Source organism: Hyla sarda, chromosome 10 (genome assembly GCF_029499605.1).
Source record: "Hyla sarda isolate aHylSar1 chromosome 10, aHylSar1.hap1, whole genome shotgun sequence".
Lineage (NCBI taxonomy): Eukaryota > Metazoa > Chordata > Amphibia > Anura > Hylidae > Hyla > Hyla sarda.
In genome coordinates this window covers 48,490,188-48,514,263 of record NC_079198.1, presented here as the reverse complement: position 1 = coordinate 48,514,263, position 24,076 = coordinate 48,490,188, and the positions used below count along the sequence as shown (strand labels likewise).

Genomic DNA, 24,076 nt, shown 5'->3' with positions numbered 1-24,076 from the left:
GCAGTACCAGCTCAATCAGCAGCAGCCTGAGTCTACAGTCGCTGATGAGTAGCTTTCTTCACCCGCATAGTGAAGCAACTCATCAGCAGCAGGTAGACATGGAGCAGGACCTGAACCAGCTGGTGGTGGCATACATTGACATGACCATGCCAGCAACCATTGAAGATCCGCTGGGCTTCTAGGCAGCCAAACTTGATTTATGGACGCAACTAGCAGAGTTTGCCCTGGAAAAGCTGTCCTGCCCGGCTAGTAGTGTGCCATCAGAGCGGGTGTTTAATGCGGCCGGGGCCATAGTCACCCCAAGAAGAACTCGTCTGTCCACAAAAATGTGTAGAGACTGACATTTGTCAAGATGAATCAGGGATGGATCAGCCAGGATTTCCAGCCACCAATGTCAGATGCCTCAGAGTAGATTGACCATGCTGCTACACCAACATTTCCCAATTATGGTTGGTTATGAAACCCTCTTGGGTTATCAATTAAGGTTATGAAACCCTCTTTGGTACTGCCATTGCCTGCTCCTGGCTCATCCTGTGTCTTTCAGGAACTACTTGCCTCACTGATGCTTCTAACCTTAGGCCTTCAATTTGTGGATGTTTAGCAGTAGCTAAATACATGCTTAATGAAAATTTCAACATTGATCTTTAAATGTAAGGGGTTATGAAACCCTCTTGGGTACTGTGAATGCCTGCTCCTGACTCTTCCTGTGTCTTTCAGGAACTACTTGCCTCACTGACACTTCTGGCCTTGGGCCTTTCATTTTTGGAAGTTTAGCAGTAGCTAATACATGCTTAATGCTAATTTCAACAATGATCTTTAAATTCTCGGCGCTCTGCCAGAGGACCTCCGAGGACCTCACTAAACCATCCAATCAGTAGTAGAGACATGCAGTGTGTACAAAGGGCAGGGACTTAATGAACCCGAGCTTATGACCCGCACTTAGTTGTGATTCTTCTTTCCTGGCAAATAATTGCAATCCCAGATCCCTATCGCGAACGGGGTTACCCGCACCTGTCGGTGAAAGACAGACACACGCTGGTCCGTTCAGTGTAGCGCGCATGCAGCCCCGGATAGTGATAGTGATAGTGTGCTACTCTGCCTCCACATCCTCCACTGTGTCTTCAGCCTCCACTGCCCGGAAAAGTCTCAGTGGCCATTCAGCATACCATGTGTGCAGGTCCCGGCGGTGTCACGCTGTTCTTCACATGGTTTGCCTTGACGAGAAGTCTTGGAAACAATGTCCGTCAGGGCAATGGAGACGATGCGCCTACATCTCACGGCCACATGAGCCCTGTGGGGGCTGGTTGGATTTGGTCCTTCGTACCCACACGCTGGAGTCCGGGACACGCAAAGGTTTTTTAAAATTTCAAATCAAAAAATGATGGCGCTGCTGGGCCTGGGAATTTCACATTTTCTCATAGGTAGCACCCGCTATCCAAAATCTTTGTCAAAAATTTCTAAAATTGTGGTGTTTTTTGGGGGGAATTGTGAAGCCCTGCTGTGTACTCGTGAATCAGCCAACTCCAGGCTGTGTCATTCAGGCAATATATGCTTTACTGGTGTTGCTTTGGCGGCTTGTTGGATTTGGTCCTTCATACCCACACAATGGGGTCCGGGACACTCAAAGTTTGCTTTAATTTTCAAATAGAAAAATGATGGCGCTGCTGGGCCTGGGTCTGGGAATTTCAAATTTTCTCATAGGTAGCACCCGCTATCCAAAATCTTTTTCAAATATTTTAAAAAATGTGTTGTTTTTTTGGGGGGGGATTGTAAAGCCCTGCTGTGTACTCGTGCATCAGCCAACTCCAGGCTGTGTCATTCAGGCAATATATGAGTTACTGATGCCGCTGTGGGGCCTGGGTCTGGGTCTGGCGAGGTCAGACGTAGCAGAAGGTCAGGGCAGGCAGCGAGGTTCGTAGTCAGGGGCAACAGCAGAAGGTCTGGGTACACAGGCTTGGGAACACACTATAACGCTTTCTCAGGGCACAAGGCATATATTGCCTGAATTACACAGCCTGGAGTTGGCTGATGCACGAGTACACAGCAGGGCTTCACAATCCCCCCCAAAAAAGACAAAAATTTAATAAATTTTTGAAAAAGGACGGGAAGGGGAAGTGTGTATTTATGTGTAGGGAGGTGATTGAACTGATTGGGCCAGGCACCAATTAGCGGTGCGCTGGCCCTTTAAATCTTAGACGAGACAGCCACAGGAGGGTGAGTAGAACGGGGTGCAATCCGCGAGCGGGTCTGACCCGCCACGCGGATCACGTCCCTGCCGGCATGAACACAGCAGCGCTCGCGGTCAGAGACAGAGACCGGAGTGCTGCTGTTTACATAACTCCGGAGAAGCCGCGGGACCTGGAGCGCTCGGCGTTACAGCCCTGCTGTGTACTCGTGCATCAGCCAACTCCAGGCTGTGTCATTCAGGCAATATATGGTTTACTGATGCCGCTGTGGGTCCTGGGTCTGGGAATTTTACATTTTCTCATAGGTAGCACCCGCTATCCAAAATCTTCGGTTTAAATTTCTTAATTCATCTTTTAATCTTAGGGATTGTGAAGGCCTAGTGCCTACTCATGCTGCTGGCAACTCCGGGCTGTGCCATTCATCCACTATATGGTCTCCTCATGCTGCCAACACCTCCACTCTGTGCTATTCAGCCACTATATGGTCTCCTCATGCTGCCAACACCTCCATGCTGTGTCATTCAGCCACTATATGGTCTCCTCATGCTGCCAACATGTCCATGCTGGGTCATTAAGCCACCATATGGTGTCCTCATGCTGCCAACACCTCCACGCTGTGCCATTCAAAAACTATATGGTCTCCACATGCTGCCAACATGTCCATGCTGTGTCATTAAGCCACCATATGGTGTCCTCATGCTGCCAACACCTCCACGCTGTGCCATTCAACCACTACATGGTCTCCTCATGCTGCCAACACCTCCACTCTGTGCTATTCAGCCACTATATGGTCTCCTCATGCTGCCAACACCTCCATGCTGTGTCATTCAGCCACTATATGGTCTCCTCATGCTGCCAACATGTCCATGCTGGGTCATTAAGCCACCATATGGTGTCCTCATGCTGCCAACACCTCTATGCTGTGTCATTCAGCCACTATATGGTCTCCACATGCTGCCAACATGTCCATGCTGTGTCATTAAGCCACCATATGGTGTCCTCATGCTGCCAACACCTCCACGCTGTGCCATTCAACCACTATATGGTCTCCTCATGCTGCCAACACCTCCACGCTGTGCCATTCAGCCACTATATGGTCTCCTCATGCTGCCAACACCTCCACGCTGTGTCATTCAGCCACTATATGGTGTCCTCATGCTGCCAACATCTCCACGCTGTGCCATTCAGCCGCTATATGGTCTCCTCATGCTGCCAACACCTCCACGCTATGTCATTCAGTCACTATATGGTCTCCTGACACTGATGCCACCACCAGGCTCTGTCATTGTGCTGTTGTGCGGCAGTGATTCTAAAAGCGATGCCGGTAATCTGCATGTTATTCTGAATAACAGTATTATTTCACTACCCCAGCACATTCCATATGCGTTTTAGAACACAGCAAAGTGTTCTATACCCCTATAGAGGCTGTATGTAGGCAAGAAATAGCCTTTTTTAATATAGGATAGATTGGCCATGAAAAAATTCGGATTGAAACAAACTTTTTCGGAAAATTCGGCGAATCGGCCGAATTGAATTTTTGAAAAGTTCGCTCATCTCTAGTGAAGTACATTGTATGCATCTCACTTATTGTAGCTCTTTTAGTAGGGGCATCAAAAGGGCAGGGGCTCAAGCTCCCTTTTTAGTCAACCTGGGCATGTCCCAGACGTGTATCCTCACCCTTTGGAACAGCAGCAAGGACCCTCAGGCCAAATTTATGTCTACTGCTCAGTCATCATCATATTTTTATTGTGGTATCTCTCGTATTATTAGTTAAAACGTTATTTTAAATGCCAAAATATATCATATTTGTATACATTTTTTTTTGTCAATTAGGGTATTGTCAACTCCCATACTTTTATTAGCCTGGCTAATGGTCCTATGCACTGCACTTTAACCCCTTAAGGATGCAGAGTTTTTATTTTTTTTTTCTCCTCACCTTCTAAAAATCCTGACACTTTAAATGTTCTACCTACAGACCCATATGTACCACCAACTATGTAATGACATCACTAATTTCACCACAAATCATGAAACCACATAAAAAAATTGTTTGACAAAATTGAAAAAAAAAAATGCAATTTTGTAACTTTTGGGGGCTTCCGTTTCTACGCAGTGCATTTTTCGGTAACAATGACACATAGTCTTCATTCTGTAGGTTCATAGGATTAAAATGATAGCCAACTTATATGTGTTTGATTTTGTTTTACTTCTTTTAAAAAAATTATAACTTTGTACAAAAATTAGTATGTTTAAAATTGTCCTCTTCTAACCCCAATAACTTTTCTATTTTTCCATTTGCAGGGTTGTGTGAGGGCAAATTTTTTGCGTTATCTTTAGTTTTTATTGATACTATACTTGTTTAGATGGGACTTACACATTTTCAGGGTATTCAAAGTGACCAAAAATACGCCATTTTGGTTGTTTTTTTTTAGGTACACGATATTGATTGTTCAATTTTATTAACATTATATTTTTATAGTTTGGACATTTACACACACGGCGATACCAGTTATGTTTATTCTTGTTTGCATTTTTTTTATGGGAAAGGGGGGATTCCAACTTTTATTACAGAAGGCATTAATTCACATTTATGAACTCACTCAAACTCACTATTTTTTAATGACCAGTTCAGTTTTGAAGTGGATTTGAAGGGTCTTCATAATAGAAATACCCCATAAATGACCCCATTATAAAAACTACACCCCCCAAAGTATTCAAAATGACAGTGTTTTAACCCTTTAGGTGTTTCACAGGAATAGCAGCAAAGTGAAGGAGAAAATTCTAAATCTTCATTTTTTGCACTCGCATGTTCTTGTAGACCCAATTTTTGGATTTTTGCAAGGGGTAAAAGGAAAAATTTTTTACTGGTATTTGTAGCCCAATTTCTCTCGAGTAAGCACATACCTTATATGTCTATGTAAATTGTTCGACGGGCGCAGTAGAGGGCTCAGAAGGGAAGGAGCGACAAGGGGATTTTGGAGAGAACATTTTTCTGAAATGGTTTTTGGGGGGCATGTCACCTTTAGGAAGCCCCTAGAGTGCCAAAACAGCAAAAAAAAAACACATGGCATACCATTTTAGAAACTAGACCCCTTGGGGAACGTAACAAGGAATTAAGTGAGCCTTAATACCCCACAGGTGTTTCATGACTTTTTGCAAATGTAAAAAAAATTTTTTTTTACATAAAATGCTTGTTTTCCCAAAAATTTTACATTTTTAAAAAGGGTTAAAGCAGAAAATACCCCCCAAAATTTGAAGCCCAATTTCTCCCGATACAGTAAACACCCAATATGATGGTGAAAAGTGCTCTACTGGTGCACTACAGGTCTTAGAAGAGGAGTAGTCACATTTGGCTTTTTGGAAGCAAATTTAGCTCTGGGGGCATGCCGCATTTAGGAAGCCCCTATGGTTCCAGGACAGCAAAAAAAAAAAAAAAGCACATGGCTTTATATTTTGGAAACTAGACCCCTTGGGGAACGTAACAAGGGGTAAAGTGAACCTTAATACCCCACAGGGGTTTCACGACTTTTGCATATGTAAAAAAAATATAATAATTTACCTAAAATGCTTGTTTTCCCAAAAGTGTTACATTTTTACAAAGGCTTAAAGCAGAAAATACCCCCCAAAATTTGAAGCCCAATTTCTCCCTATTCAGAAAACACCCCATATGGGGGTGAAAAGTGCTCTGCTGGCGCACTACAGGTCTCAGAAGAGGGGTAGTCACATTTGGCTTTTTGGAAGCAAATTTTGCTCTCGGGGCATGCCGCATTTAGGAAGCCCCTATGGTGCCAGGACAGCAAAAAAAAAAAAACACATGGCATTATATTTTGGAAACTAGACCCCTTGAGGAACATTACAAGGGGTACAGTGAACCTTAATTCCCTACTGGGATTTCACGACTTTTGCATATGTAAAAAATAAATATTTTTTTCTCACTAAAATATGGGTTTTCCCCCAAATTTCACATTTTTGCAAGGGTTAATAGTAGAAAATACCCCCCAAAATTTGTCACCCCATCTCTTCTGAGTATGGAGGTACCCCATAAGTGGACGCTAAGTGCACTATGGGCGAACTACAATGCTCAGAAGAGAAGGAGTCACATTTGCAAACTTTGCTGAAATGGGGGGGACATGTCGCATTTAGGAAGCCCCTATGGTGCCAGGACAGCAAAATACCCCCCACATGGCATACCATTTTGGAAACTAGACCCCTTGAGGAATGTAACAAGGGGTAAAGTAAGCCTAAATACCCCACAGGGGTTTCACAACTTTTGCATATGTAAAAAAAAAATTTTTTTTACTAAAATGTGTGTTTCCCCCCAAATTTTACATTTTTACAAAGGTCAATAGCAGAAAACACCCCCCACAATTTGTAAATACATTTCTTTGGAGTAAGGACATACCTTATTTTTTGATGATTTAGGCTTGGCGGGTGCACAGCAGGTCTTGCTTGAGTGGGAGCGCAGTCAGGGACCTTGAGCTTGATATGGAGCCAGGATGTGGGACCCCCCCTCAAGGAGCATTAATGGGGGGAGCAATGAGGAATAAAATAGGGGAACACTATGGGGGACAACGGGCCGTAACTGGGGTAGACAGGTGGGGTACAGAGGCCCATAATATGGGGTACAGTTGGCCAGAAAATTATAAAACATAATAAAACAGGATATGTTTCCAGAATGATGACCCAGTGCATAGCCAAAACTAAAAAAAATATGCCCACCCCAAACCCTATGCTCTGAATCATCATTCTGGGAATGTGATGTGTGTGGCCGTCCCTAACCTGCTGCCTCAAATGCGCACCCGCTCAGGTGGAGAGAGAGCGCTGCGCATTTGAGGCAACATTAAAAAGTGCCTGATGATAGTGACTCAGTGACCTATGACCCATCTTTGACAAAACACCCCCAGAGGTCTTATCATGTTTTTTTTTTTATTTTTTAAGTTTTTTTGGGGCAATTTAGTGATTTATGGGGGTTATATTTTAGAATGAACTCTGGACTTGGTACATTGGTCAAATTATGGAAAATTCTAATAAAAAGGGAAAATTTAGGGCTCCATGGAAGTGTGATACTCCCTGAAGCAGCCTATGCAGAGGCCCGGATTATCTGGGCAAGTGTCACACTGAATGGTGGTGTCCCTCCGTCTCCCCATTCCTGTAACACACTCTGCATTCTTTCTGGGATCGTCCCTTCTTTCCACTGGGGGGGGGCCTCACCTGGAAAGTGTTGGCCTGGGACGATCCTGGCGCCTATAACTCCAGACCCTTGGGAAGTCCTGGTCAGCAAAGATCAGGAACCTTAGGACTTCTTCTTGGTACTGGAGGAATGTCCCTGTGTTGCCAGCGTACTGGGATAGTACAAAAGCGTTGTACATGGCAACCTGTACCATGTAGACCGCAACTTTTTTGTACCATGCCCGTGTTTTCCGCATGGCATTGTATGGCTTGAAGACTTGATCTGAGCGATCAACTCCCCCCATATACCGATTCTAGTCCAGAATACAATCAGGCTTGAGGACCGGTCCCACGGTACCTCGCACAGGGACAGGGGTGCTGCCGTTCCCATGAATTGTGGTAAGCATAAGGACATCCCTCTTATCCTTATACTTCACCAACAACAGGTTATCAGGGGTCAGGGCACGGGACTCACCCTTGGGGATAGGCGTCTTAACAAAATTTAGAGGGAGGCCTCTCTGGTTTTTCTGCACGGTCCCACAAGCGGACGTGGATCTGGCGGCAAGGGATGTAAAGAGAGGGATGCTGGTATAAAAGTTGTCCACGTGCACGTGGAAACCCTTATCCAGCAATGGGTGCACAAGCTCCCAAAGGAGTTTCCCGCTAACACCCAGAGTGGGGGGACATTCTGGGGGTTCAATACGAGAATCACGTCCCTCATACACTCTAAACTTGAGAGTGTACCCGGAGCTACTCTCACAAAGTTTATAGAGCTCTACGCATGCCGCGCCCGCTTCAAGGGAATGTACTGGCGGAAGATGAGTCTCCCCTTAAAACCGATGAGAGACTCATCTACCGAGAGGTCCCTGAGCGGTACGTAGGCCTCCAAAAATTTGGCCCAAAAGTGATCGATGACCGGTCTCACTTTGTAAAGCTGGTCATGGGCGGGATCACCTCAGGGCGGACATGCCGCATTGACTGCATAATGCAGGCATTTCCGAATGGCCTCGAAGCGCCTCCGTGTCATCGCCATACTGTAAAGCTGGGTTTGGTAGAGGACGTCCCCGCTCCAGTAATGACGAGCACTTGTTTTTTTGTCCAGACCCATATGCAGCGTGAGGCCCCAAAATGTCCTCATTTCCGCTACATCAATGGCGCGCCATTCATTGGGCCTGGCCAAAAGCGAATCATTGTGGTGGGCAATGAACTGCTGGGCATACAAGTTCATTTGCTCAACCATGTGATTGACCAGGCTGTCACTGAAAAAAAACTTTAAAAAGTCCAGATCAGTGAAGCCAGCCGTGTCAATCCGGATTCCTGAGTCACCAACAAACTCAGGAACCCGTGGCTGATAGCCCTCTGGGGGTCTCGAGACAGGGTCACCGGAAGGGGGCTCCGGCGCACTTGTCTGGGGGCCCGGACTCCTATTACGAGCGGCATTGCCACTCGTACTAGTGTCGGCCACTGGATCACTCTCATGGGGGGTGCGTGGCATCGCCTAGTGTCTCCGCCGCCGTACAGGGTACTCATCATCACTACTAGATGATGAGGAGGGCGAGTTAGAACACAAAAATTTAGGATCTTCCTTGTCCTCTAATAGGACCCTAATAGGACCCTGGGGTCATAAAAAAAAAAAAAGTTGCAGCCCCCCCAAGAAAATGGATGACGCACGCAGCTCCCTGAACCCCTAATAGGACCCGGGGTCAGGGATCAGACCCTAATAGGACCCTGGGGACCTATTAGGGGGTCGGGGGGGGGACTTTTATTTTATTTTTTACTTTATTGAATCCTACCTGTCCCTGCAATCCGCTGTCCCTAATCTAAGGCTCCTGAGGGGGCTCCGGAGCTCTGAGGGGGGATCCACGGCTTCTTCTCACTGCTGCACCCGCTGACTGAACTCAGAGAGCGGGTGCAGCAGCGGGAAGGGACCGTTAACTCCTCTTCTGCCGCACTGCTATTGGCTGGACGATCGCCGACCAATAGCAGCGTTGCTGGGGCGGTGACAGTATTGACAGCAGGTGATTGGCGGTGAATTGTACACCGCCGATCACCATTTATTACCGGGTCATCGGGTCACAAGTGACCCGAATTACCCGAATCACCGAAGATCGCTTGCGCGATTTTGCAAGCGATCTCCGGCGATCGCCAACATGCGGGGTCCCGGGACCCCCCTAGACATTTGCACGGCATGCCTGCTGAACGATATCAGCAGACATGCCATTCCGATATCTGCCAGGCGCGCGGCAGAGACCGGGGAAACACCAAGACGTTCTGGAACGTCCTTGGTCCTTAAAACCCAGGGTGCGGGGACGTTCCAGAACGTCCTTGGTCCTTAAGTGATTAAAAACTTTTTTTACAGTATTTTTTAGTTCCCATAGGGGACTATTACATGCAACATACATTACAACATGCAACATCGTTACATCACAAGTACTGAAAAATGCTATGCCATAGCATTGATCAGTGTTCTCGGTGCTCAATTGCTTCAGACTGCCATGGCTGACTGGAGCATCAAAGCACCAATCGGACGGCGAGGAAGCAGGTAACAGACTTCCCACTGTCTTCTCAGCTGATCGGGACACCAATTAGCCCGACTGAGCAGCTGGGATAGTTTTTTTTATGTATTTTAGACATACCAATCAACTTTGATCGCAGCATCTAAAGGATTAATGCCAGCATCACTGTGTTTGGTGATGTCCGCCACAAGCCACAGGTCCTGTCAGCTATTAGCTACCATCCCGCTATGATGCACACTCAGCTCCTGACTCTAATTGCATCATGCATGTCATAGAAGGGGAGACAGCACAGGGCATACATGTACATTTCTCCCAACTGTCTAACAGCCAGGCCTCATCCACAGGCAGCACATTTTCTGGATTTGCCTCATCCACAGACAGCACATTTTCTGGATTTGCCTCCTCACGGTCATGTCTTCTTCCTCTTCGATCCCGAAAGTTATCCATTGTGGAATCCATGTCCTACAGACAACATTATTGTCCAAGTCACCCTGCTGTTAACCACTATGCCACCACCATCACCCTTGATGGTGAAACCTCCAGCCAGGCCTGGGCTGTCTGGCTGGTGAAATTGGAAGAAAAAACTAATCTTTCTTAACCTCATACTATACACACAAAATATACTACAAAAAAAATAATTTTTTGAACCTATTACTTCAAACCAGGCATGGACTGCCTGACTGGGGCAAACTTTCCCAAAAAATTTTTGTTCCAGGTGCTTGTCAGGATCCAGATGGGTATACTGTGAGGATACTGGTGGTGGATCGTCTGTGTTAGTGGGGTGATGACGTGGGCCGTACCAGGGGAACGGAGTCTAAGGGGTTACTGGTTTTCACCAGAGCCCGCTGCAAAGCGGGATGGACTTGCAGCGGCAGGTAACCCCCAGGTCGTTCCACCCGATAGCGACTCAACCCCAACTGACGGCTGAGACAGGCGCGGTACAAGGGATTAGGCAAGAGCAAGGTCAGACGTAGCAGAAGGTCAGGGCAGGCAGCAAGGATCGTAGTCAGGGGCAACGGCAGAGGGTCTGGAACACTGGCTTGGAACATACACAAGAAACGCTTTCACTGGCACTGAGGCAACAAGATCCGGCAATGCTAGGAAGGGGAAGTGGGTTTTTATAATGAGGGCACAGGTGTGAGTACTAATTGGGTCAGGCGCACTGGCCCTTTAAATCTCAGAGAGCCGGCGCGCCCGCACCCTAGGGAGCAACGCGGGTCGCATTCCCGCCGGTGAGACTAATGCAGCGCTCCCGGTCAGCGGGTCTGACCGGGGCGCTGCATGGAGGTGAATGTCGCGAGCGCTCCGGGGAGGAGCAGGGACCCGGAGCGCTCGGCGTAACAGTACCCCCCCCCCCCCCCCTTGGGTCTCCCCCTCTTTTTGGAGCCCAGGAAACTGTGAATGAGGTCATTGTCCTCGGGTTCCCAAGACCTCTCTTCGGGGCCACAATTCTCCCAATCTACGAGAATTTTTTTTTTTTTTACCTCTGACCACTTTAGAAGCGAGGATTTCCTTTACAGTGAACACATCAGAGGAGCCAGAGACAGGAGCCGGAGCGACAACCTTGGGGGAGAAACGGTTAAGAACGAGAGGTTTGAGAAGTGAAACATGAAAGGAGTTAGGAATACGGAGAGAAGGGGGAAGAAGAAGTTTGTAGGAGACAGGATTGATTTGACTCTTGATTTTAAATGGTCCAAGGTAACGTGGTCCCAGCTTGTAGCTGGGAACGCGGAAGCGAATATATTTGGCAGAGAGCCACACTTTGTCCCCAGGAGCGAAGACAGGAGGAGTTCTTCTCTTCTTATCGGCATGTCTCTTCATACGAGACGAGGCCAGTAGGAGCGACTTTTGAGTCTTCTTCCGGATAATGGAGAAGTCCCGGATAACTTCATCTACAGCAGGCAATCCAGAAGAAGTGGGAATGGGGAGGGGGGGCAGAGGGTGACGGCCGTACACCACAAAGAACGGGGATTTAGCGGAGGATTCAGAATTTTTGAAATTGTATGAGAATTCAGCCCAGGGTAGAAGGTCGACCCAATTGTCTTGGCGGGAGGAGACAAAATGTCGCAAATAGTCACTAAGAATCTGGTTAACTCTCTCTACTTGCCCATTGGATTGGGGGTGATAGGAGGACGAGAAATTTAATTTGATTTTTAATTGATTACAGAGAGCTCTCCAAAATTTCGATACAAATTGAACGCCTCTATCCGAGACGATATGCGTGGGTAGCCCGTGAAGGCGAAAAATATGCATAAAAAATTGCTTCGACAATTGTGGCACAGAAGGAAGACCTGGAAGCGGAAAGAAATGTGCCATTTTGGAGAAACGATCAACGACCACCCAGATGACGGTGTTGCCATGGGATACAGGCAGATCCGTAATAAAATCCATGGCACTTTGGGACCACGGCTGCTCAGGAACGGGTAAAGGATGGAGGAGTCCAGCAGGCTTCTGGTGAGGGGTCTTATCCCGGGCGCAAACTGTACAGGCCCGAATGAAATCAGTGACGTCACCCTCCAGCGTAGGCCACCAATATAAACGAAAAATAAGCTGGATGGACTTCTTGATGCCAGCATGGCCATCGAGGTGAAAGGAATGTCCCCATTTGAGGATCTTGAGGCGCTGGCGTGGAGGGACAAAGGTTTTTCCAGGAGGAGTTTGACCAATAGAAGCTGGAGCAGAGGAGACCAGGCACTCAGGAGGTACAATATGCTGTAGAGGGACTTCAGATTCGGTGGCATCAGAGGAACGTGAAAGGGCGTCAGCCCTGACGTTTTTGTCAGCAGGACGAAAGTGAATCGCGAAGTTAAAGCGGGCAAAAAACAACGACCACCTAGCCTGGCGAGTGTTCAGACGCTGGGCAGACTGGAGGTACGAGAGATTTGTGTGGTCAGTGTAAATGACAATGGGGTGTTTGGAACCCTCCAATAGATGCCTCCATTCTTCGAGTGGTAACTTGATGGCTAGAAGTTCACGATCACCAATGGAGTAATTTTTTTCTGCCGGAGAGAAGGTTTTAGAAAAGAAACCACAAGTAATATTATGTCCGGTAGAGTTTTTTTGGAGAAGTACGGCTCTGACTGAGGAGGCATCCACTTCCAGCAAGAAAGGTTTCGATGGATCAGGTCTGGACAGCACTGGAGCAGAAGCGAAGGCAGTTTTGAGGCGATTGAAGGCCTCATCCGCTTGAGGAGGCCATGATTTAGGGTTGGCATTCTTCCTAGTCAGGGCCACCATAGGGGACACAATGGTGGAAAAATGGGGAATAAACTGTCGGTAGTAGTTGGCAAATCCTAGGAGTCCAGAAGGGCGTGGCCAATCTAAAACCGCTGACAGTTTGTCTGGGTCCATTTGAAGTCCCTGGCCAGAGACTTGGTAACCTAGGAAAGGAAGAGATTCACATTCAAAGAGACATTTCTCCATTTTGGCATACAGGTGATTTTCACGGAGTCTCTGGAGCACTAGGCGGACATGACGACGGTGTTCCTCTAGACTAGAGGAGAAAATCTGGATGTCGTCCAGGTAAACCACAACACAGGTATATAACAAGTCCCGAAATATTTCATTAACGAAGTCCTGGAAGACTGCAGGAGCGTTGCAGAGCCCAAAGGGCATAACAAGATATTTAAAATGTCCGTCTCTGGTATTGAATGCGGTTTTCCACTCCCCTTTCCTGATGCGAATAAGACTATATGTGCCTCTTAAGTCCAATTTAGTGAAAATATTGGCGCTACGAAAACGGTCAAAGAGTTCAGAGATCAAAGGCAGGGGATAGCGGTTTTTGATGGTGATTTTATTTAAACCGTGGTAGTCAATGCATGGCCGTAGGGAACCGTCTTTTTTAGAAACAAAGAAGAACCCCGCTCCAGCAGGGGATGAGGACTTTCGAATGAATCCCCTCTTTAGATTTTCCTGGATATAGTCAGACATCGCTTGAGTCTCTGGGGTGGACAGAGGGTAGATCCTGCCCCGGGGTGGAGTAGTACCAGGAAGGAGGTCAATAGGGCAGTCATAAGGCCTATGAGGTGGCAAAGTCTCTGCTTGTTTTTTACAGAAAACATCGGCAAAGTCCTGGTAGGCCTTGGGAAGACCTGGTATAGGTGGAGCCACAGAGGTTAGACTAATGGGAGCAGACGTGAGGCATTGTTTGAGACAAGATGAACCCCAACTCTTGATCTCCCCGGTGGTCCAGTCAAGGGTAGGAGAATGACGTTGGAGCCATGGCAGACCGAGGAGGATTTCAGAGGTGCAATTGGGTAGGACAAGAAATTAAATTTTTTCGTGATGCAGACTAATGCACATTAGCAGGGGTTCTGTGCGGTAACGCACAGTGCGGTCCAATTTTTTTCTGTTGACTGAAGAGATGTAGAGTGGTTTGACAAGACTGGTCACTGGGATGTTGAACCTATTAACAAAAGAGGCCAAAATAAAATTTCATGCAGAACCGGATTCCAAGAAGGCCACAGGTGAGAAGGAGGAATTAGCAGAAGGAGAAATCCGCAAAGGCACAGTGAGACGTGGAGAAGCAGAATTCACACCTAGAGCTGTCTCACCTTTGTGAGGAAACAGAGTGCGTTTCTCCTGACGCGGAGGGCGGATAGGACAGTCTTTTAGGAAGTGTTCGGTGCTAGCACAGTACAGGCATAGATTCTCGTTACGGCGGTGAGTCCTCTCTTGTAGGGTCAGGCGGGACCGATCCACTTGCATAGCCTCCTCGGCAGAAGGCACAGGAACAGATTGCAGTGGACTTGAGAAGAGAGGAGCCGGGGAGAGAAATCGCCTGGTGCGAACAAGATCCTTCTCCTGTCAGAGCTCCTGGCGTCTTTCAGAGAAACGCATGTCAATGCGGGTGGCCAAATGGCTAAGTTCTGACAGGTTAGCAGGAATTTCTCGTGCGGCCAGTACATCCTTGATGTTGCCTAATAAGCCTTTCTTGAAGGTTGCACAGAGGGCCTCATTGTTCCAGGATAATTCAGGGGCGAGGGTACGAAACTGGGTGGCGTATTCGCCTACGGAAGAACTTCCTTGGACTAGGTTCAGCAAAGCAGTCTCGGCAGAGGAGGCCCGGGCTGGTTCCTCGAAGACACTATGAACTTCAGCGAAGAAGGACTGGACAGTGGCAGTGACAGGATCATTGCGGTCCCAGAGCGGTGTGGCCCATGACAAGGCCTTTCCAGACAGGAGACTAACCACGAAAGCCACCTTAGACCGTTCTGTGGGGAATTGGTCCGACATCATCTCCAAGTGTAGGGAACATTGAGACAGGAAACCACGGCATAGTTTAGAGTCCCCATCAAATTTGTCCGGCAGGGACAGGCGGAGACTGGGAGCGGCCACTCGCTGCGGAGGAGGTGCAGGAGCTGGCGGAGGAGATGGTTGCTGAAGCTGTGGCAGAAGTTGTTGCAGCATGACGGTCAGTTGGGTCAGCTGTTGTCCTTGTTGCGCTATCTGTTGAGATTGCTGGGTGACCACTGTGGTAAGGTCAGCGACAACTGGCAGCGGGACCTCAGCGGGATCCATGGCCGGATCTACTGTCAGGATCCGGATGGGTATACTGTGAGGATACTGGTGGTGGATCCTCTGTGACAGTGGGGTGATGACGTGGGCCGTACCAGGGGAACGGAGTCTAAGGGGTTACTGGTTTTCACCAGAGCCCGCCGCAAAGCGGGATGGACTTGCAGCGGCCGGTAACCCCCAGGTCGTTCCACCCGATAGCGACTCATCCCCAACTGATGGCTGAGACAGGCGCGGTACAAGGGATTAGGCAAGAGCAAGGTCGGACGTAGCAGAAGGTCAGGGCAGGCAGCAAGGATCGTAGTCAGGGGCAACGGCAGAGGGTCTGGAACACTGGCTTGGAACATACACAAGAAACGCTTTCACTGGCACTGAGGCAACAAGATCCGGCAATGCTAGGAAGGGGAAGTGGGTTTTTATAATGAGGGCACAGGTGTGAGTACTGATTGGGCCAAGCGCCAATCAAGGGCACACTGGCCCTTTTAATCACAGAGAGTCGGCTCGCCCACGCCCTAGGGAGCAGGGCCGCGCGCACCGGGACTGAGCCGATAGAGGACGGGACAGGTGAGGGGATTGGGGTGCGAGTCGCGAGCGGGCGCGTCCCGCTACGCGGGTCGCATCCCCGCCTGTGAGACTAATGCAGCGCTCCCGGTCAGTGGGTCTGACCGGGGCGCTGCATGGAGGTGAACGCCGCAAGCGCTCCGGGGAGGAGCAGCGACCCGGAGCGCTCGGCGTAACAGTGCTGACAAAAAAATATTTTCTTAACCCCTTTAAGGACTGAGCCCTTTTTCACCTTAAGGACGCAGCCCTTTTTTGCAATTCTGACCACCGTCACTTTAAGCATTAATAACTTTAAAATGCTTTTACCGATTATTCTGAGTCTGAGATCGTTTTTTCGTGACATATTCTACTTTATTTTGGTGGTAAATTTTCGTTGTTACTTGCATGCTTTCCCAAAATTTCATTAAAATTTAGAAAATTTTGCAGTTTTCTAACTTTGAAACTCTCTGCTTGTAAGGAAAATGGATATTCCAAATAACATTTATATTGATTCACAAATACAATATGTCTACTTTATGTTGGCATCATAAAATAGACATATTTTTACTTTTTGAAAAAATTAGAGGACTTCAAAGTATAGCAGCAATTTTCAAAATTTTCATAAAAATTGCAAAATCGGAAGGGACAGATGTTACAGAACTACAACTCCCAACATGCCTGGGCAGGCTAGGCATGCTGAGAGTAGTAGTTTGTCAACATCTGGAGGGCCACCATTTGGGCAACACTGTAATAGTGGTCTCCAACCTGTGACCCTCCAGATGTTGCAAAACTACAACTCCCAGCATGCCCAGACAGCCTTTGGCAGCAGTAAATATCGCTTACTGCCCCCTTCCTCCCCCCCACCGTCGCTTCCCTACCTGTGCTGCTGACCTCCGCAGTCTCCAGCGATGATTGGCGACATCCAGGAGTGCACTGCCATTGGTCAGAACTAATTTCTGACTAATGGCAGGGGATAGGAGGAGACCGCAGCACTGCAATCTCGCTCCTATCCCTCAGGATGATCGGCTGTCACTGACTGCTTCGATCAGATCATCCCTATTTTCCGGGTGATCGGGCCACCAGAGACCCGATCAGCTCGGAATAGGAGAAAATCGCATGTCTGAATTGACATGCGATTTTCTCCGATCGCCGACATGAGGGGGTCTTAGGACCCCCCTCGGCGATGTGCCAGGATGCCTGCTGAATGATTTCAGAAGGCATCCTGGTCTGGTCCCCAACCGGCCAGCAGCGGGGACCGGAATTCCCACGGGCATATCCAGATGCCCTCAGTCCTTAAGGACTTTAAAACGGGGGCGTATGGATACGCCCGCCATCCTTAACAGGTTAACCTGTTACATCCAGCCAGGCCTGGGTTGTCTGGCTGGCAAAATTGGAAAAAAATCGGTGCCAAATGAGACTGATTACACAGTAGTAACACCACTGCTGCTGTATGCAACTACTAGTAACATCAGTGCACCACCTTCTGCTGTCCACTGGCTGATGCCTGTAACACCAGTCCGCCAACTCCTGCTCTAGGCTGGCTGATGCCAGTAACACTAGTACCCCATTGCTAATGACAGTCCATCAATTCTGTAGCTACTCCCAAAAAGGGATAATTTTTTGAATGGCTGGAGAAATCCATGCCATCTTCTTCACTTGGCAGATAAAAAGCTCTTGATACTCCCAAAAAGGGATCATTTTTTGAATGGCTGCAGAAATCCATGCCATCTTCGTCACTTAGCAGACTAAAAAGCCAGAAAAAGCCACTGTGTTAGATACCTCTGTGTGCATTTTAAGACCTTCAGGTGCAGTATCTGCCGGCAACCAGGGATACTTGATGCTGTTTTATTATAGTGTGAATAAGCTTCAAAAATCTGCCAGAGTATTCAAGAACCAGTTAGTTACCATGGGTTATCACATGTCACCATAACTTAGCCTAAAAACACTTTAAGGGTATGTTCACACGTATTTTACGCTGCAGATCCGCTGGTGAAGGCCCGCTCTATGCTGGCTTTACATGTGCCTGCTGGTAGCGGCAATATGCGAGTCGCAGTATACTCGCACATCGCGGGAAGCTCTCTGCATAGCTCAGAGCAGGGAGAGCGGCTGCGATGTGCGAGTATGCCGCACACATCACTGCAGTGTGTCTGCTCGTAGCGGCGTATTGCCGCTACCAGCAGGCACATGTAAAGTGAGCATAGAGCAGGCCTTCACCAGCGGATCCGCAGCTAAATACGCAGAGAAAATCTACGCGTGTGAACGTACCCTAAAACTACTTTGCCTGACAGCTGTGAAGCATTTTTCTGTGTTAGACACTTGTTTGGGGCTTATTATAGTGCCGGTTTGTGTCGAGCCGAACCAAATCAAACTGACTATTTTGAAAAAGGTTTGGGGAAAAGGTTCACTCATCTTTAAAAAGGTTATATTGCTTGGGACTACCTCATGAGCCCCTCTTTTTCAGTCACTGTGTTTGTCCCTATGTTTTTTTTATGAATTTATCATGTGTTTTGATAAAAATGGTATTTCAGTGCTTTTATAGTCCCATGTGAATTAATTTTGTAGATTTTTGTGTCTGTTTTTGTTACTTTGGGACAAATATTACACTTATGGTGGCATTGTAACCATTGCCAAATAGGTGGATTGTGTCAATTTAAGATGCAGTACAATATTCAGATCAGGAATTGCTAATAGATAAACCAGTCACGATTTATTGCAGATTGCACACCTTGCATTTGCTAAATAAAACACCTAATTTCTCTTAAACCTAGAAAGTTCACAGATTCCTGCAATATTAAGTATCAATATTCATACCTCTGTTTCTACATTCACATGGTGTCAGGAATAAAACAACTCTGAGAGGATATATGTATATACATCTCACTAGCCAAGCCAGAACATCCTGATCTGCACTGAGGAGGAGCAAAATACTCTGAATAGCTCTGTCTGCAGATGGGTCCTCTTCCCTTTTGGAGAAAAGTCTGGCTTAGCATTAAAGGGGTACTCCGTCCCTAGGCATCTTATCCCCTATCCAAAGGATAGGGGATAAGATGTCAGATCGCCGTGGTCCCGCTGCTGGGGAGCCCCGGGATCCCTGCTGCGGCACTGCGCTATCATTACAGCACAGAGCGAGTTCGCTCTGCACATAATGAAGGGCAATACAGGGGCCGGAGCATCGTTACGTCACGGCTCCAATACAAGTCTATTGGAATGGGTGTGGCGTCACGCCCCCTCCCATAGACTTGCATTAAGGGTACGGGCCGTGATGTCACGAGGGGCGGAGCCATGAGGTAACGCTGCTCCGTCCCCTGTATCGCCCGTCATTACGCACAGAGCGAACGCGCGGGGATCCCCGGGCTCCCCAGCAGCGGGACCACAGCGATCTGACATCTTATCCCTTATCCTTTGGATAGGGGATAAGATGTCGGGGGGGGGCAGGAGTACCCCTTTAAAGCCTTACCAGTTCCTGAGATTCCGTAACCGGAGCTAAAGCTGATGTACAAGGAATGTGATGAGCTGCCTTGCATAATATACATATATGTGACTTGAACTGGGGGGGGGGGGGGGGGGGTTACATAGTCAAAGATGTATTCACTTTCTTTGCAGACAGAAATGCAGGCACATCCACATGCACTTGCAAGTCATGGTTAGTGCCCTCTTAATGAAGCCTTTATAGGTAGGGCATCAACAATTCTCTGTTTAAACTTCAACCACACTGCTGTCTTCAGCAGTACCAAGAGAGTAGTGATGAGCAGCAGGGGCCATATTCGAATTCGGGATATTTCGTGATTTTACCAACCGGACGGGAGTGCTGCCATTGCAGCGTGTTACATACCTACCTCAAACCATAGCGTCTGTTCTCTGACACCCCCGGCTACATGACATACTAAATGGGATTGTTTTTTTGCCTGCTGGGAAGGACATTTGGACGATGATGTTTTGTTTATTTAGGGGTCCACTGACCTACAATTATATATGACTTGGGGTCCACTGACCTTACAGCGTACCCATCAGATCACTCAAAAAAACTAAACTGTTACATGTTGCTCAGTATCTCATCCTGATCATGTACATGTACTTTGTATGTGTCTGTGACCTACATTTCTCTCAGAATTAGCTTTATTTCTGAAATACCTTAATTTTATCTACCAGAAGCAGGGGGGCGGGTAACTCACTGTGATAACCACTCCCCCTCCTCCCCCTCCCTCTCCTCAGTCCAGTGCTTCCCAACCAGGGTGCCTCCAGCTGTTGCAAAACTACATCTCCCAGCATGCCCACACATAATTTGGCATGCTGGAAGTTTTAGTTTTGAAACAGCATGAGGATATGATTGTAGTCCCCCTTTATTATACACACACACACACACTGGGTTCATATATTCTTACACATACACATTAGATAGACACACTGATATACACACATACTCACACACACACATATATATATATATATTTGTGGTCGGTGCTCATTAGCGACGCGTTCCTACCTAACCTCCCCTCTGAACCTAAAAGGCAGTCAGGGGTGTGCCATATACTGCCGCGTATAGGTACACCTGAAATAAATAGAGGGCATACCTGGAACTGTCAAGCTGCTGAGATAAATTGAAGGGAGGGTTCTGGGTGGGCGTAACCGGATGCGCAGCGTGCCGGAAAGACGCTGCCGCAGGTTATATAGTGAGTAAACCCCGCCCCTCCCACAAATACAGGCTAACTGCGTTAGCCTTAACACTTGTGGTCGGTGCTCATTAGCGACGCGTTCCTACCTAACCTCCCCTCTGAACCTAACAGGCAGTCAGGGGTGTGCCATATACTGCCGCGTATAGGTACACCTGAAATAAATAGAGGGCAAAACTTCATTATGATAAACAAAAGCGCTTTATTAACACAACCATGTTTACAAAACCAATGACTGAAAGGCTTGGGCCATTTCGGATTTTGGATTGGGGATGTAGCGCATGTAGGCGCTGGATCTCCATCGACCCAGCTTGCGGATTACATGCGCTGGGATACCCTGACGTGAAGCCGCGGATGCTGCCCCACTGCGCAGCGAGTGTCCTGAAAAGACAGATGGATCCCCGCCTGAAATCGTAATTAACCCGCGTATCTGCTTGACAAACTGCGCCGTGGTTAGCACGATACCCCTAAACAATAATAATGGATCCGTTTTCATGTCGCCATGACGTGAGGCAACCAAGTCGTTCAGAACTCGTACTGGGCACCACCTGTGTGAGGTAGCGAAATACTCGATAGAGATGACTTGTCCGGGCAAGGACGTCTTTGTACTGCATAGCTCGAGAACGTAATGATCGGTACACCAGTGAAGTTGACCCAACTTCATACCTGCATCACTAACTGACCTGACGGTAAACTCCCCTGGTCTTAAGACGCCATAGTAGCCCAAGAACAGGGCTGCCTTCAGACAAATACTGTCCTTGGGACCTAACGGGTGTCTGTCTAGGGTATCGGCCAGTGACTTAAAGAGATCGGCGGACAATGGTTGCCGAGCCGGGGGTTTGATCCCTTGGCTCCTCTGAATACCCTTCAATGCGGCCTTGATAGCATGGGAAGAAAATAAAGAGTCTATGCCAGGATGTGAAAGTGTGATAAAGTGCTGGATCCCTGATAAATATAACTTGATGGTGTTGTGTGCCAGGTGAAGAGCAGAGTGGCAAAATCCAATGAAACTTAAAAGGAATGGGGTAGAGTGAAGATCTCCATCGGGGTGCAAGTTACAGAACCTAAGATAAGTGCCCCATGCAGTGTTATACACCCTTTGCGTGTTGGGAGACAGAGACTTGCAGATGAGTTGCTTAGCCACCAACAGGTAGGTTTCTAATCCAAGGTCAGTTCTTGCGGATCGGGTACCGGGTACCCCTCTGGATCTGCCTCTGGCATTACCTGAAAGAAGAGAGGCAGATTATGTCGAGACAAGGCGTCTGCGGCTGTGTTCCTGACTCCTTGGATGTGTGAACTAGTGAAATGAAAATGATGATGTAAAGAGATCCATACCAGCCTTCTCGCTAATGACATAATGACTGGAGACTTGGACCTGCCTTTCCCTAATATCTCAACTGTGGCCATATTGTCACATATGAATACAACCGTTTTCTTACACCACAAGTGACCCCATGTTTTGGCGGCAGCCACAATCGGATATAACTCGAAAAGTGCTGAGTTAGTCGTGAACCCAGGAGACTGACGTATTACAGGGGGCCAAACATCGGCTAGCCACCTGTTCCCCCATATAGCGGCAAACCCGATTGAGGATGACGCATCTGACAAGATGAGCGGGGACTGGTTATCTACCCCTGGAACAAAAAACGACGCACCGTTCCAATCTGCTAGAAAGGATTGCCACATGACTAAATCAGCCTTCGCATGTTCGTCTAAAACGATCACGTCCCCCTGGCCGGGTACTGAGGACATTAGCTGTAATAACCTGGAAACAAACGATCTCCCCTGGGGCATAACCCTCATGGCAAAATTGAGCATCCCAAGGAGAGATTGTAGTTCCACTTTCGTGATTCTAGGAGACCTGAGAGTATTATGAATGATACTCCTGATGCGGGCCAATTTGTCCTCTGGTAGTTTTGCCATCATTGCCTGTGTGTCAAGAATTATGCCTAAAAAGGTAAGCGACTTGCTAGGGCCCTCTACTTTCTTAGAAGACACTGGAACCTTCATCTGCTCGAAAGCGGCCAGAAGAACGCTCAAGTCTCTTGGAGTGTCAGTATTCCTCTCTATCAGCAGGAAGTCATCCAAGTAATGGATGACATGTGTGCAATCCAACCTGTGCTGGAGGATCCAATGCAAAGCTTGCGCAAATTTGTCAAAAATCCACGGACTACTTCGGGACCCGAAGGTCAGTTTTACTGCAAAAAAATATAGGTCACGCCATTTGAGCCCGTGCCACTTCCAAAGTTCGGGGTGGATGGGAAGAAGTTTAAAGGCGTCTGCTATATCTGCCTTAGAAAGCCAAGAGTTACCTCCCATACTAAGGATGACTGCGATAGCCTCGTCAATTGATGCGTACTTAAGGGCAAATTCCTCGGCAGGGATGAGTGAATTTAAGCTAGGGGTGGATGAAGAGTGAGGCGAGGACAAATCGTAAATCAAGCGATTTTTATTGCTAAATTTCCCTACCACCAAGCCAATAGGGCTAATCCTCCATACATCAAAAGGGGGGGTGACGAAAGGCCCAATAACAAAACCTTTATCCACCTCGCACTTAATTAACTGGTCTACCGTTCCGGGATCTCGCAAGGCTGATCTCAAGTTATCACATTCAAAGCTAACCCCGGGGAGAGTGACAAACCCCGTATGGAACCCCTCTAGCAGACCCTGCATTAGGTATGAAACAAATTGCCTATCCGGGTGATCTTGCAGAAACGACTGCAAGGATGCAACCTCCACCACTGTTAGTCATGCCTTGGACTTTTGCGGGCATGCACTCTTAGGGTGTGCCCGGTAACAGACTGCACACACGTGAAGGAGTCTGCATTGATGGTAATTGCAGATAGCATAGTTATAATTGTTGCAGATCTGTGATTTCCCTAAGTATCTAATGGGTCTGCCCAGCTTGTCGGTAAGAGCAGAAGCTTTGGGTCCCCTAGGGGCAACAGAGGAGGAGGATGTCCCTGGAGTGGCCTCATTCAATGTCTCACTGACACTGCTACACCATTCCGTTGTGTGGGCAATTGATTGACACCTTGCGCAGACCGGGGCCTTGAGACCCGCAAAGTGGTTACAGAATATTTCAGTGTCGATCAAGGCCCAATTCATGGTGTACCCAAATTGTGCTAGAGCTGCTGCTGCCTTCGCAGAAAAGGACTTGTGGTAATCATAGAAGGTGTTTCCACCGTACTTATGCGACAATTCAGTCACCTTGTATAAATACATGTCTAGTTCCTCCCTTCTCTGTGGTTTTACTGAACAGATGATGTCCCTGTATATGGCGAAAGCCATACTAAACTCCGCGAGGGACAACTTCCTACCTAATCTTGCGTCTTTCGCTTTAAGTATCACTGACACATCCCCGCAAGCGATCGTTTTGTTTTCTATGATGTCGTGAGTGGCAATGAGGAGAGATGCCAGATTGACATCCTTACCCTCAATGATGTCTTTTTTCAGGTTTGCCGGGACAAAGTGTAAAGGG

At 47.7% G+C, this 24,076-nt stretch overlaps 1 protein-coding gene across 4 annotated transcripts in view; it reads left to right on the top strand.

The window, feature by feature from the left end:
• Positions 1-24,076, top strand: part of IZUMO3 (IZUMO family member 3) — a 312,623-nt gene that overhangs the window by 29,046 nt on the left and 259,501 nt on the right. The window lies entirely within an intron of this gene.